This window comes from Lygodium microphyllum, chromosome 28 (genome assembly GCF_053477565.2).
Source record: "Lygodium microphyllum isolate KBCC chromosome 28, Lygodium_microphyllum_v1.1.10, whole genome shotgun sequence".
Taxonomy (NCBI): domain Eukaryota; kingdom Viridiplantae; phylum Streptophyta; class Polypodiopsida; order Schizaeales; family Lygodiaceae; genus Lygodium; species Lygodium microphyllum.
Window position 1 is genome coordinate 65,234,943 of NC_141162.1, and position 16,494 is coordinate 65,251,436.

A 16,494-nucleotide genomic window follows, 5' to 3' on the forward strand; every position below is an offset into this window, starting at 1 on the left:
AGTGACCAAATTCCCCACAACAATGAAATGCACCATCTCTCTATGGACTAGAATGCGCCCTACCTCTAGAGTAGGATCTTCCCCTACATCTAGGCATAAATTCACCATGTCCAAAGATACTATGGCCACGTGCAAAGCTATCTCCATGACCATAAGATGGTCCTCTAGCTCAAGATGAGCTACCATGCCCTCACTGATGATAAAACACACTATTCAGATTTGCATTCTTTTGACTGTTAGATGCATTGATGCCCAATTTAATCTCTTCTATAAGTAGCAAAGCAATCAACTCTTCAAAATTAGGCATAGAGCCTCTTCTCACAAAAATTGAGGTATCAAGGGACTTGTATGCCAGCCTAAGTCTATTAAGAGTGACAGATACAAAATCATCATCATTAATTGGTACATTTATGGAAGCAAAATCTTCTGCAACTTGTTCTTCTGCAACTTGTTTTATTTGTACCACATAGTCACTAATGCTTTTATTTCCTCACCATGCACCATGAATCTTTGCTTTAGTTGTATCTTCCTAGCCTGCATACAAGTGCATACATCTTTCGAATAATTTTCAAAGTATCTTTGCATTTACTTACCTTTTTAATGTGTAGAGTCAATGTCTCTGTGGTACGTATAGATCTCTAATGCAAGACTTTCATGTTTTAACCAGTCCAATCCTTGTATGACTTTTTTGATCTTTAGCGGTCTCATCAAGTAGTTTTGGGCATGCATCTTCACCTATAACGAGGTCCCATAGACCTCTCCCTATCAAAAAATTCTCCATATGGTATGACCATATATAATAGTTGTCCTTAGTCAATTTTTCACTCAGAATTTGCATAATCCATGTGGTTTTGGACATTATGATGATTGCAAATTTAGCAAAACTAGCAGTTTGTAATGTGTGAAATCAATATCCAAGCATATGAACAAGTCTGAGCATTAACTGCTCAAAATTGAGATAAAAAAGCATTAAAAATACCTAAGAAAATGCATGTAAATTAAGTTCCATTACTATGGCTATCATACATTTGTCCACATGTTGTTATATATACCCATATATCATGTCCATATTTCAAACATTGGCTCAAATGGTGCTTGTATGACCCAAAAAGCATCAAAACACAATTCTAAAAATTACAAAATTTCCAACTATCTTTTTGTAGTTTTTCATGCCAAGAATGAAGTCACAGATAAGCTCAATCCACAATAATTTTTCTAACGCTTTCTCCCCTCCAAATTGACACTCAAAAATGGCATAAAATCAATCATTTAGCCTTGAACCAAGCTAGTTCAACTTTTGTAGTGTGAATAGTCCAACAATGAGCCAGTTTGCAAACTAACTAGTTCTAGCTCTTGCTAGTGTGAATGTGTGAATGTAGTGGCTATCAAATAACTAGATCACCAAATTCTAGTGTGAACACTAATCTAGTTAACTAGTTAACTCTTTATGATAATGTGAAAGGGATTGTTGTGGGGAGGGGTTTAATTTAATATTTAGGATAATATTTTTTCATAAAAAACTTAAATGATGGAAATTTGAGGTAGTTTCCACCATTTGCTGAGCAACATAATTCATATCAGCCCTTCTACGTGGGTTTATTGCAATGAAATCAACGAGGACATATTGGAGTACCACGTGATGAGATTCAGAGCATAAAGCTCTTCTTAGAACCACTAAGTGATAACCATAAAATATCCTCTTTCACTTTGTCGTCTTTGTACTAAGCATGTTGTTGCTTGATACACCGACCTTGTGCTTCTATAAGCTACCCCTAATTTCTCCTTCACAAGTAGGCCCCAAGCTTAAGGAGCCCTTGTGCTTCTAGAAATCAATACATGACTCGATCTGAACCCAAAGACCACCAAAACCTTATTATCATACATTGTTTGCCTTACTAAATACATTCAAAGCAAAGCTCGAATGCTCAAAATTTGAGCTCCAATGGCTCTACAATCTGATGTACCTATTTTGGGTGGATTAGTCAAATATTAGTACTTGATTTAATGGTAGACAACAAGCTTTCAATTTGACGTAGACCTTGATTTGACCTTCTCCTTGATCCAAGATTTCAATCTTGCCCTTCTACTCTGATGCCAACTGAAAAGAACATAAGAGGATATGAAATAGAAGGAGCAATGGCACAAGATATGGAGGCTCAAGGGTTTTTATTCTTTATCATCTTCATTCTTCTCCTTCTCTCATTGTCAACTAATACACACAAAGTATCCTCTAAAGCGATAGATACCTTTTGACCTTTAAGTCACTTCATATACAACCTCTACTTTATTTATATATACATAGGCTATGACTTAGCCTATGCCTTATTTCTCAACAACTAAGAGAGTCTTTGGTAGTATGGCCTTCTCCTTTGCATCTACTACATAGAGGCTTGTAATTCATGGACCTTCAAGGGTTTGGATAGTTTGGGGAGATATGACACCTTATTGCATATTTGTAACATTCTACTTGGATCTTTGATCACCTCTTGATTGTTTTCCTCTATAGCTTTGAGAGGGAAACCTCCTTGGACAAAAGTTAGGTTTGAATTCTCTAGGTTTAGGTATGATGTCTTAGTTGTCATCTTGGACTCCAACAGATTGAATCGTGCTTCGTCATCTTGTTTTCTTCTTTCATGCATCTCTTTTAGAGAGCAAATGTTGTTTGTATAGTTATTTCTTAAATAGTATGAATAGAATGCTCTAGGAATTGTGGGTTTTTGGTTATATTCATAAATGTCCCACTTGGTGACACTTTTCACACCAATTGTTTGACCTTAATAAGTCTTGAGGTGCTTCTAAAGTGTTGGAGACACTAGCAATGTTTACCCTTAGAGTCTACAACTACTCTGTTATCATATCCATTAATTTATTCTTAATGTTTGCAATTGAATGAGAGACATAGTCCTTCAAACTTTCTCCACTTCATATATTTGTAGGGGGGTTTTGAGGTGTTTTTGCGATCACAACATATATTGACCGAGTTGATGCATAAGGGTCTCTATCTAATTTAGATTTAGAGCTTCTATTTGGACTCTTGATTGATTCTAGTCAGGAGGGTCTCATTATTGTTGTTGATTTGTAGTTGTGGAAATTGTTAACCCCAAGCCGAGAAGGCGGAAGGATGAATGAAAAAGCAGAAAGAAGATGGAAAAGGAGCAAGGATAGCAGGCGGTCTCCAAAGCTAAGCCGGGGCCAAAAGCGTAGTTTTAAATAAAAGATGCCTCAAAAACTCCAAAAACTCTTGTAAAAGAGCTCCAGGCTCCCTCTTGTGCCACCTATAAAAGAATAGTCGAATATAGGCCTAGGGCATGAAGCAAAAAGAGGGAATTAGAAAAAGGAACCTTGCCACAATGGCCGGTCATGTAAAAAAGGATGGGTGCCCATGGGGTTTTAGGGTTTGTATATATAAAGTTCAAAAAGTGAATGGAAGCTCATTCTTTGGTGTATGCCCAACAAGAGCTCTTCTCTTCTTCTCTTCTTCTCTTCTTCTCCTCTCCTTGCTTGTATGCGCTCTTGAGAGAGGGAGTGATTGTGAGTGTGAGGGAGTGAGTGGGAGTGAGGGATCAAGGGGGTGAAGCTCTTCACCATCTCCTCTTCTCTTCTCTTCTCTTTCCTTCTCTTGCGCACGCGGCTATGGCGGTTGGAGCTTGGGGATGGAGGAGGCTTGAGCATGCTTGAGCTAGCATCTAGGATCGTGGAGCTACCAGAGTCCGCAAGAGAGGAGGCAACTCATATCGGCATCAAGGTAAGCTCACTACACTCGTAGGATCGAGGGCGTGTCGGCTATGTGAGAGGTAGCCAATAGAGCTCGCTTGGAACGCTTGAACAATAAGTGGTCCGTGGGTCTTGGAGGTTGAGTGAAAGCTCCCACATTTTGGTTTCGTTGTCAGGACCAATGGATTCAAGCTTGAGCGCTTGCGCGCCCGATATCAAGCATCGAAGTAAGGGATTCTCCCCCAAAACGGAGCTTGAGGTAGGTAGGAAGGTTGGGTGTTTTGATCTTCAAAACAAGTAAGTATTTCGGGTTAGTTAGTTAGTTTGATGATTGGAAAATAGGGAGAAATCATTTCAATTTGTTGCTTTCGATTATCATTGCATTTAGTATAGGATAGGATTAGGAAATCGAACTGGGAAAGGGTAGGGTTTACTGTTGCAATTGCAAACAGGGCATAAAACATGAAAAAAATGGCAAAAAGCTAGCTTGGGATGCTTAATGTCAGCAATTGAGTGATTGAGAGTGTCAAAGCCCTGCCCGGGAAGGGGTTTAAGGGCTAGGAGACCAAGGGAGAGCTCATTTGCAACTGTTAGAGAGAGAGAGAGAGAGAGAGAGAGAGAGAGAGAGAGAGAGAGAGAGAGAGAGAGAGAGAGAGAGAGAGACCGCAAAGATTCGATTCGATTGCGTCATCGCAGAGCCTACCGCTCACCCCAGGTATACCAATCACTTCCCTTGGTGCCTTAGCCAGGATCTGGAAGTTTGTGCTAGGGATGATTTCTTGACTAGGGAGATTTGATCGAAATCGTCATTGCGCGGCATTTGTCACGCCACGTTCAGCCCGTCCGAATGGCCCTTGTTAGGCCGAGTCCCAGACTCGGCCCTCGGACCTGCCCATTCGGACCTCGACCCGAAAACCCTAATTGGCCCTCGGACCCGATACTCGACTCGGCCCTTTGACCAAACCGACACTCAGCCCGAAGTCCACTCGGGCCGAGGTCCACTTGGCCCAAGACCCGACTCAGCCCTTGGCCCAACATCTGGCTCGGCCCATCCGAGTTACTCCACTCAGACCTTGGCCTATGAAAAACTTTTTGCACTCGAATAGGCGCGATTTGGCCCGTTTGAGTCACTTGCTCGGCCCTTGCAATTTGGACCAGTTGGGCCGAGTGTGTGCCTAACTCAGTCTCAAAGATTTGACTTGACCCAACTAAAGCTCAGCAGCGCAACCTGTTGTAAGCCCTCTTGACGTTTAGAGCCTGATTCTGGCGCACCGAGTAGACAAAATCGTAAGGCATGGCCGCTTAATAGTTTGAGTGGGCTGTTGTGATACCTAGAAACCCAGAGACCTGGAGGTAACCCGCCGATCCATAAAACCCTAATCGAGCCCAAAAAACGGCAAGGCAACGTAGCCGAAAGGCCCTAAATCCCATCTAGATGGCCAGAGAATTGATCTACAAAGCCTACCAGGCCCGAGGGTGCATGAGACGCTTAGAGGTTGTTTGCCGCACTCATCTTGAATTTTCACACTTGAAGTGCACTTAAGAAAAACTGAAAGCCTGATTGAACACACGTGCACCAGAAAGAACACACGCACGGAGTGGAGATAAATTGAGGACTATATTTAATAAGTCAAGGAACTCACTCAGATAATCCACTCAAGGAACCCACGAATAGGAGAGAACCCACGGACAGAGACAAACCATCAACACGCAAAGTAGGACCAAGCAAGCGGCAAAAACAAAGGGGATTTGAAAACAAACCCACTCAATTCGATCAATAGCTTGGTGAAGCACGAGAACTCGACTATGGCGGAGGAAAGCTCGAACCACAGGTCTAAGGAGGAACTCGACTTGGACATCTTCCCAGAGGCTATTTAGCAATTGGTCAACATCTACGATGTGCACGCACGATATGAGCACCGCGGTTGGACAGCAGATGCTATCATCGCAGACTTAGAAGAAGAGAGGAAGCTAGCCCATAAGGCATTGCAAGGCATAGCCGCATACAATAGAGACCAACATGCCAGGAGTCAAAGGCAAAGCAAGGAATTGTGTGAGGTACAGTGAGTGCTGAACTTAGCCAGTAGAAACCGAACGGATCACGAGAGAGCCCTAGAAGGAGACTTAACGTTGAGTAAACTTCTTATGAAGCGATTGTTAGACAACATCACAGCAGAGCAAAGTGTTGCAGCATTGGCGACCTCACTATTGGCAGGGTTAGGAGCAACCCACGGCTCTAAGAGCCAGTCTAAAATCCCGATAGTCGCAAAGCAGCTCGACAAGTACCAACCCCATGACGGCCCATACAACTTTGTAGAGCAGTTCGAGAAAGTCTGTGAAGCCAATGGCCTCAGCGACCTGACTCAGCATTCTCAAGCATTTGGACTCTGCTTAGGTGACAAGGGCAGGACCTGGTATACAAGCTTAGACGCTGCAGAGAGGCAAACTTCAATAGCCTCAAGAATCTCTTCATTAAGAGATTTTCCAAGCCTGGATACTCTGACAATGTGCTAGTACGAGACTGATGAATGTCAAGCAGAGAGAGGAGGACATTTGTGATTATGTAACCCACGTAAGGAGCCTCTTTAAGAGAATCCCTACGGGTGAACGACCGATTGAAAGAGCAGTTTCAATTGTGTTCATCAGCAGAATTCGAAACAAGGAACTGTATAAGGCTTTGGAAACCAACTTGAGCTTGTAGCGAGACACACTAGCTAGGGTTTTTGAGGAAGCTATCAGAGTTGACGATCAACTGAAAGAGAGGAGCTCCAGGAGCTCCAACTTAGAAGAAACCATCTCGTGAGGTTTGGAAAGAGCACCAACCTCTGGTGAGCGACCAGCCCCATTATCCCAAGATAAGGGAAAGGCCACGAAGACTTGGCTGATGTCAAGATGGAGATAGTCAAGCTGCAAGACATGTGGAGATGACCAACGCGGCCACACATCCAATGTGTGTACTGTGGCGGAAATCATTTGCCAGTCGAGTGTCAAGACCCCCAGTCGAGACCTTGCGCTAACTGCGCGACAGGTTTGGTCATGACGCTATGCACTGCAGATTGCGCAGGAGACTTCCATACTCCCAACCATATGGTCAACCTTATCTAGCAAACAGACCATAGCCACTTTTTGGAAGGGGAGCCCCATTGGCCCTTCCTGCGCCTAACGACATTAAGCTGGTTGTCCCCAAGATGGACATAAACCCTATAGGTATACCTAGGCTGCTCGGTCCCTATGTGACCCATCCACCGAGTGATGCTCCAATCCACTACGTGGAAGAGCCAAATGAGGAAGAGACTTACTTATACCCTTATGTCTCTCATGACGAAGAGGGCAACGCCATCCTTATGGACTATCGACCAGTACTAGTGATAGCATTAGGGAGAGGACAAGGTAGAGGCCTAGGAGGGCAGACGCAGGATCCAATCATCTATTAGACCTGTGGTCACCCAAGCCATGTCTCATCACATTGCCTCGAGAGGGAGTAGCAGAACCGAGACAAAGCTAACCTAAGGTGTGTTGAGTGTGGAATCACCCATCTCTTCGCCGATTGCCCAAAGCAGAAACCTTCTACAAATTTAGCTGAAGTACCATCTGTCCCATTGGGGCTGTTTGGCGTCAAGAACCTTGATAGGAAGGCCACACCCATCCCTTTGCGGGTCATGACCCATGCCTAGACAAAGCAGGCCGGCATATCACTACCAGGGCCCAGCAACCTTGATGCAGCCTCGACGGGAAAAAAGCCGCAGGCGAAGGAAGAGGAGGCCGGAGGCTAAGATCGCACTGAAAACTGAGAGTACTACAACTCTGCCTATTGGAAAGAAAGTCCAAGATGCAGAGACGGAAACTTCAGCCCCCAAGATGGCCGAAAAGGGAAGTGCCAAGGTAGGGGAGTACCCGCATCCGAAGCGCCAACTCGAGGCCATAGAGAAGGTGAAGGACTGGGTAAAAGAAGCCCAAGAGCACTTAAGAGACGCTGAGCCCATCCTAGAGGATGAGAGAGAGGATCTCATCAGCATGAGCATGCCAAACTCACCCCCTCGACCAAAGTCAAGAAAGGCAATTGCACCACAGACAGTACCCTTTAGGGCAAGCCTTGATGCTGCAGGCCCACAAATCAGTCACGGCCATTGGCCAGGACAATTCGGTGTAGGAGAGGGACGAGCAGCCGACAGCCTCCTCACCATGCTAGTGATCACCCCAATGACATTAAGCCTAGGAGACCTGCTTAAGTAGCACCCCACCCTATGGCAAAACCTCAAGCAGTGGGTTGAGGAATCATGAGAACAGGCGTCGGATCTGCAAGATCAGGAAGTAGAAACACAAATATCGAGTCTAATGCTACACTCTGTGCCAAAGTCCTTGCACATTAATGCTTTTTGGGAAGGCAACGAGATGCATGTAGTGTTACCATTCCTAGCCTTAGGAGACACAATAAGAAAGGGGATCATAGACATGGGAGTCGGGGTTAGTGTGCTAAGCCATGCAGTACTAGAGAACTGGAGAAACCCACCTGTTGAGACCACTCGGTTTAATGTCACATTAGCAAACGGCATGAGGGTGAGGCCATTCGGGGTATTTAAAAATTGGCTAGTGAAAATCGCGGGTGTCCAGTTCTCTGTCGACTTTATAGTCATGAAGGGGATGGATTACGATGTCCTGTTAGGCCAGCCTTGGATGCGCAATGCCAGAGCTATTGAAGATTGGGGTAAGGGATTGATATTCTTAGGCAACAGGACGAAAGCTGTGAGGGTAGAGATGGATACTTGGAAAACCTCACCAGTTAACTTGGATGCCATCTCCTTGATGCTCAAGGGTGACAGTCAGGTCAAGAAGTCTTATGGGCCCTTGACCAAGTATATCCCATGTCCAGAAGATGAGCAGGATTGGATGCATGTTCTTGCTACAATCTACCTGCCGTTCTCAGACCAAGAGGTGCATGAGCAAGCCATCAAGATGATGGGCACGACCAACGGCACGCCCTCTATGCCAGTGTGCATGATGGAAGGAACCCATCTTGGGAGACCTAAGCCCCATCACCTTCCAAGTGCTAGGCAACAAGAGAGAACTCCAGGAGGCCTTGGAATACTTAATAGACAAGCTGGTTGACAACTCAGCAGCAAACCTCATACCACTCCAGGATCTCTTAGGCGAATCCGAGTGGCAATGGACCACAGTGTATGACTTGAACCTTATGTACAATTGGGCCTTAGTCCCGGATTGGAGACAAGTGATGTACCAGGCCCTACGGGACGACGAATCGGCTCGCATAGAGGACTCTGACGACGAGTACAAAGATTACCAACCCTTCAATGATGGAAGTGAGGGTGAGGTGGATTCAGTAGAATACGACACAGAGGGACATGAAATAGAACAAATACAGGCGGATTCCAAGCCGCCAAAAAGAAGTGCCTACAAGATAGAGCGAGGACTCATGCACATAAATTGTGACCTTGCCTAGTTAGAACACATAGCAGTCATAGACCTTGAGCAAGCAGGCCTAGCTCAACCAGGAGCGACACCAGTTCTTAGAGCAGAATCACCATCTGAACTGCAACCACTAGGGGAGACCACCTCTTCTAGCAAAGACGACGAGTTTGACTCTGAGTCAGTGGTGAGCTCGGATAGTGACCCAGAAATACCTAGGCCGCCCAAGAGTCGACGCACAATCAGGGACTTACCTGTCCACCTGAGGCGCAGATGATTGAAGTAAGGAAGGGCGAACCAACCCAGGGACACCTGAACAGATGAGCAATGAAAACCATGGGACCTTCCAAAACGATTTACAAAATTCAAGAAAGGAGATAGGGTAGTGATCTTGATGGGTGCCAAATGGCAAGGGCAAACAAGCAAACCGATCAAGGGACCAGCCAGGGTCAAAGAGGAGAACTTGTCTCATAGAGATATTATATACTGGATATGTTAAAGAAGTATAGTATGGTTTATTGCAAGGATATTTCTATACCTTTGGATATTAATGCTAAGCTTAATACACATGAGGGTGACTTGATTGTGAGTTTGTCACTATGTATCGAAAGATTGTGGGAAACCTCATCTATTTGATGATTAGTAGGCCAACATACTTAAACTGCACAATTAGTTGTGAGAGTTAGTTTATGCAGCTTCCATGGAAGCCACATTTGGATACATTGTGATGCATATTGTGCTATGTCAAATCCATATTGGACTATGCCTTATTCTACGGTGCAAGTATACCATTGGATTTTCATGGTTAGGGAGATGCAGACTAGTGGATTGATATTATTTCAAACAAGAGATCTACCAATGGCTCATATTTTTCTTTGGAAATGGTACTATTACTTGGGACAACAAGAAAAAATCAATAATTACCTTGTCCAATATAGAGGTAGAGTACAAAGGTGCTACCATTGTAGCATATGAAGCAGCTTGATTACACAAGCTACTTGGTGATTTGGAGATACAAGTGGACAAGAAGGTTATCATCTACTATGATAACGTTAGTAGCATTCAATTGGCTAGGAACCTAGTCTATCATGCATAGACTAAACACATAGAGATCCATTACCATTTTATTTGGGAGTGGGTTATAGTAGGTGATATTGACTTGGTTTATGCTAGCAACACAGAGGATCAAGCTATTGACATTTTTACCAAGGCCTTGGGAGCTGAGAAGCTTCAATACTTTAGGACTATGCTTGGAGTTCATGAGCTCATGTTGAGCTTGAGAGAGAGTGTTGAGATGTCAAGCTCTACATGAGATGGCATCCACTATGTGTCTTGGTGATGTGGCATGATATTATTCATTGGCGTGTTAGGTGATTGACATGAGGAAATACTAGTGATTCTACAACTGGACTACACCCACATAGATCATCCTTGATTATGGCACATTCATTGTGCCATCTCTTCTTTCCTAGCAGGTTCACACTTAGTGATTGCCTGTACATATGTTGTGGTACTTTCATATTAGTTTTTAATCATGATGTAGACTTAGTTTCTTTTGTGTGGAAGAAGAAGAAAGAAGAAGAAGAAGAAGATTTCAGCCCTATCTCTGTGTGTGCTCAAGTCTCCATTGCTTTTGTGTGCGTGCTCTTGGTCTCTTTACCTCTCTCCTCTCTTGTCTATTTTCAGTTAGAAGATCAGAAACACAACAAAGTAATGAAAGGCACAAGATTAAAGAAAGAGACAATATGCTAGATGTAATTGTAAAAGGAATCCAATATGGTAAGAGTACAATGGTTGAGCACCACCTCACACACTCCATAAGATCCCTCTCTTCATAGCAAGAATGTATAAGTATATGAATGGATGATAGACTATGGCCACACTCCCTCCTTTTATAGAAAGGGAGTTTTCCTACCACAAAATAGATTGAAAAATTACCAAATAAATAATAAAGAGAGTGCCCATAAATTAGGTTATGGGTGCTTGTAAACATGTGATATGATTACTTCCGAAATAGATCCAAGCATTGAATTTGGACTTGAAGTATCATTGATTGGGATTTCCTTGATATCTATTTATAACCAACAAAGATTAGTGTTTGCTTGGTTGGATAGGGATGCATGCATGCCTCAATGAGATCAATAAAGGTTCACTACAAGATATCAACCACATATTAATGTTTAAAGCGATGAATTATTTATTTAGAAATTACCCCATCATCAATATATACGTCTCTATAAAAGTGTCACTATTTGCATTGCAATATGCATCACTATTTGCATTGCTATTAATAGTGATGCATATTGTGATGCAAATAGTGAGATAGGTGCAGATTATTTGTGATGCTAATAATGATTCATGAAGGTTTTATTTGTGACACTAATAATGACGGTTATAGAGATGAAACAAAAGGGTGAGAGGGCATAAGCCCTGCCACCCTTCTAGCTACATGTATTGAAAAAAGTTCCATAAATCATTTCTAGGTTGAGTATACAACTATTGATATAAATCGTAAAATGGTAGAGAAGAAATAATCTTTGATTTAATTTCCAAATAAGTACAACATTGACAAAGGATATCTCATAAAACTACATAGACTGATAGGGAGTAGAATTCAAAAATAGATAGGTGTATCAATGAATATCGCAAAATGCAAGTCCATAGAAGAGATGAGAAATATTGAATAAGGAGGACTAAATAGAAGGATCATGCATGAATTGTAGGTCCAAAAATGGAAGGGATGCATACTTCACAAATCCAAGTGATTGTTACAAGTCCTTCTTGTTTGAGAGCTTGTCCTAAATCAATAGAGTACTTAATGGAATCTAGAATATAAAACAGACAAAGATTAATCTACATAACATAATGCATCACAAAATAACTAGAAATTGAAGCCACTAGATAGACATGACTTACCAAACTGCTGCGCATATACAATCTATTGATAAGAGAAGTGAGACCATGCTTCTTCGCATATCGAGTCTCCAACCTTGTGGGGTTGCAATTTTTGATTGAGTACTGCAAGGAAAATAAAGTTGCATTGTAAGAATTTAAATTATTACTATAAGTACTACACCAAATAAGAAAGTGTAGACAACTAAAAGAAAACTCACAAAATCCTCCAAATAAGTTCCATATTTGCCACTTCCAAGATGATACGGGATCCCTATCTCCAACTATGCCCTCGCTCCTCACGTTGCTGATGCCATCATCCTAGAGAATCTATAGCCTCCTCCCTGAGTTTTTGCCAATCCTCCGCATCCAACCACTTAGGCTTTGGAGAGCCACTGTTGAGATTGCCTTGTGTGCATTTGACTATCTATGCAACATATATGCATGCATACATCCCATCACCTATCCAATTGAGCATTGATCAATCGTTGTAGATACCAAGAACTTCTCGTACAAGGATGTGATCACATACTCCTTGGCTCCCTCCTTTGAAATGATTTTTCAATGGTCTAGAACATTCTACCTAAATATCTAGTAGCACAACTCTTCTATGTGTGCTATCACCCTTCATTAATATTCATGATCATGGAGCCGGTTTTCTCATCCATTAAGTATCCATACCTTGGTGGAGTGGGTCTAAGATATGTCCTCTCCCATTTGTGACCATGATACCTACCCTTGTCTATCTGGTGTACTTGCAGGGGTGGTATCTCTTGGAGTAGTATCCATAGGGATGCCACCTGTGGATAGCTAAGAAAAACCTAGAGTCAGGGGAGTAGACATCTCTATAGGTATATCAAATTCTAGAGGTGATAAGCATCCACTCGATTGTAATACCCCTCCCCCCCTTTCGCATCCCATAGGAACCCCCCTAAAAAATAATTAAAATTATTTGAAAATTTTTTTACTTCCCCTTGTGGATGCTGCCAGCTAGTGGAAGGGAGGGGAAGTAGGAGATGACGATGGGGATGCTAGAGATGACAAGGACAACGATGAAGGTGTTGTGGAGGGAGGGCACACATGTGCCACCTCCCTCCCCCTCCCCCACTATTCCTTTCCCCCAGCTCGCGATGACAATTGCATGGTGGTGGGACATTTCTATCCGCCTAGGTGGAGGGTGGGGAGAAGGCCACCATACCACCCCTCCTCCCTATAAAGACCTACCCCCCTTGAGATGAAGTAAACACCTACCCACTCCCCCCCATCAAGCTACAAGAGGAGAGAGAGAGAGAGAGAGAGAGAGAGAGAGAGAGAGAGAGAGAGAGAGAGAGAGAGAGAGAGAGAGAGAGAGAGAGAGAGAGAGAGAGAGAGAGAGAGAGAGAGAGAGAGAGAGAGAGAGAGAGAGAGAGAGAGAGAGAGAGAGAGAGAGAGAGAGAGAGAGAGAGAGAGAGAGAGAGAGAGAGAGAGAGAGAGAGAGAGTCTCTGAGAGAGAGAGAGAGGAGAGAGAGAGAGGAAACTTCTAGAAGTTTCCAACCCCCTGAGAGGGGTTCCCATGCAATATTTGTCTCGTAAAGGAGCAAACGATCCACCAAGGATGCACGTGCAAGGAGTGGATTCAAGTTACCTTGGTTGAAGATTGTTCAATTCTTCAGATGGCCACGAAGTGGAATTTGCCTCATGCCGATGGAAAACCCACAAACCTCAACGGAGTTACTGCTCAAGGCGGTACGACAAACAACAACTTGGGTTTGGGTGTAGATAATACATCCTTGATAAGCAGGTGCTATCGATAAATTTTCCTACATAGAAAATAGTAGATAAAGGAAATAGTTTCGACTTACAAAAGATCATATTTCCTTGCATTGAAATGGTCTTACATTGAAATGGCTATTGAAATGATCATGTTTTATTGTGTAAAATTGAATAAATTGGTGTATGAAATTAGAGTTATTTCGCTAGAGAGCTACGCATAATTCATGGGTCATTCTCACTCATAAAATCACACAACTAGCAAGCTGCATAAAGCTGCACACGAAGTAACTCATAGAAAGAGTTAAAAATCTTCATCTTTGACTCATAAAGTTGTACCCCTAGGTGTACGTGCCAATACCTTTTGGTTGTAAGATGCATCTTTAGAATTCTAAAATTGAATTATTGTAAGGGATGGCATCTCAAGGCATGTTTAGAAGAAATAGCTCGCATCTCCACATTAAGCATGAAGAAATATGCATTACATGGAAACCATTTGCACCTAAAGCTTGCAATTTGATAAGAGCTAACTAAAATAAACTAGGTTATCCTTACCCTCGCAAGAGGATTGAGCGAAAGACTTCCATCATGGAACCCTAGAGAAAATAAACTCTTAATGGAAGTTGGAGTGGGATTGAAAATTTGTAATAGAATATCAAGAGGATGGAGCCACCCTCAAACGGTCCTCGAGGATCTTGGATTGGATGATCTAAGATCTTGCCAAAAATCCAACCCATGAGCTATAGAACCTAGGAAAAATTTACCAACCAAAAACTAATGGGTGTTGCTGATTGGATGTAAGACCAATTGCATAAATTCTCGTTCTTATCACATAAGAATGAGGGACAGAACAAGGGTATTCCCTAGCCCCACAAAGGGCCATTTCAATTGATACCAAGGTAAGAAAAATCCGAAAGTTGAATGCTAAGCATTCAAAAAGGAACTCCACCTTAGTAGGTGTTCTTAGCACTCACCCACATTATTGTTTGTGCTTATAATTTTAGGAGCACTATCTGTGAAACGATTGCTTGACCCAAGCTCTCATAAGAAGCTATTATAATGAATCAGGTTAAATTCATGATCAAACCACCCCTAGCTAGCTGCCACCCCTAGCTAGCCGCCAACCCTATCCAAGGGGGTTCTAAATAATTGTGACGGGAATATGGACCAAACCCGCCACGAGAGGTCTCTCTATGGATTAGTTTGAATGTAGGAGGATGCTTGGATGCCAGGGGGCTCTTGTTGTAAATCATCTGCCTCCGGGTCCTACTCAAACAGTCTACGTGACTTGAGATGGATTCTCGAGGACTTGTTACTAGTGCAAGAGCAGAAACTTGGAGGATAATAAGATGCATCCTCACGGAGTGCGGGAATCGTCCTATGGACATGATTTGTATCTCAATTGAAATTTTAATATAAAGTTTATCTTCAAGGAATTTGTCTAATCTATTTTGTGTCGATGCATAAAATTACGTAAAGGAACATGTGACTAATGAGTTAGTTAAGGAAGCTACTTGTAGTAATGTGCCCTTAGGTAAGCAAAAAACTAAAGCTATTAGGGGAAGCAGGTGGGCCGAACCCCTCGATGGGTCTGTCCTATGGCAGGTGGTCCTAGAGAATTGGGAGGCTTCTCAACATTCAAATCGCGATGACATAATGACTTTAGAAAATGTAGGGTAGAACCCTAGCTCATATCATTTTAGGGGACCGGAATGGGACTTTACCCTAGGTTACAGAGGTCAAGCGTGCATCCCTCTCATTTTCCATTCTCTTTGAACCAAGTGTGATATGAGTTCACCTCAATTTAGATGTTCTGCGTAAAATAGATCATTTGAAGACATTGATGCTAGAAGGCTGTAGCATGACTTGGCCATTAGAAACCCATAAAGATTCAGGTCGATCCTAATAGGGTTGACTGATATGCTTCATTGTGGAGTAGACTCGAGATTTGCTATTCGACAAACCCTGTGACATTTCGTAGGAGTGCTAGGCAGTGTCATTTAGATCAGACTACCAAAACATGTCATGACCCATGCACATTACATTGATTGATAGGATGGAGACACTATATTGGTGTGTCTCCACAACATCCACTTGATCCACCCTCCCTAGAATTGTGTGGGGATAAGGAGTAGCAATTGCCAGTGGGGTCACAACATCTGTATCTCCACAACACCCCTAGAACCACCCCTAAAATAGGGAGGAGAGGAAGTATATTGTGGCTCTTTGAGACATCCACCACAACCACCACGGCCTCCACCGATTGAGCGAACCATCCCCAAGCCCCCCTCTATAGTTAGCCTATAACATTGATTCCACTTCTAGAGATCAATGTATCAAAGTGTGCTGAGGTAGAATGCGCTGAATGGCTAGATAATGAGTGGGAAAAGTCCTTGTTTACCATATCTCTGAAGTGTGCCATTTGATCTGAAGATATACATGTGAAGATCTCTTGCAGCTCCTCATCTATATCATCCCTCGACTCATCCTATTCTATGGATTATCTACAGTGAGCTATAGGGTCAAATTAAATATGTTAGCACAATCAATATAAGGGTGAAGGTGAAGCATGATAATATATATTTGCAAAGAAGGATATTAGTAAAATAATATATGATAAAATACTGATGAAAGAAAATAGTCAATGAATTTGATAAGCAAATGCAAATGCAACTGATCCTACGGCTCCATGATAAGCTCTTGGCATAGCTCAAC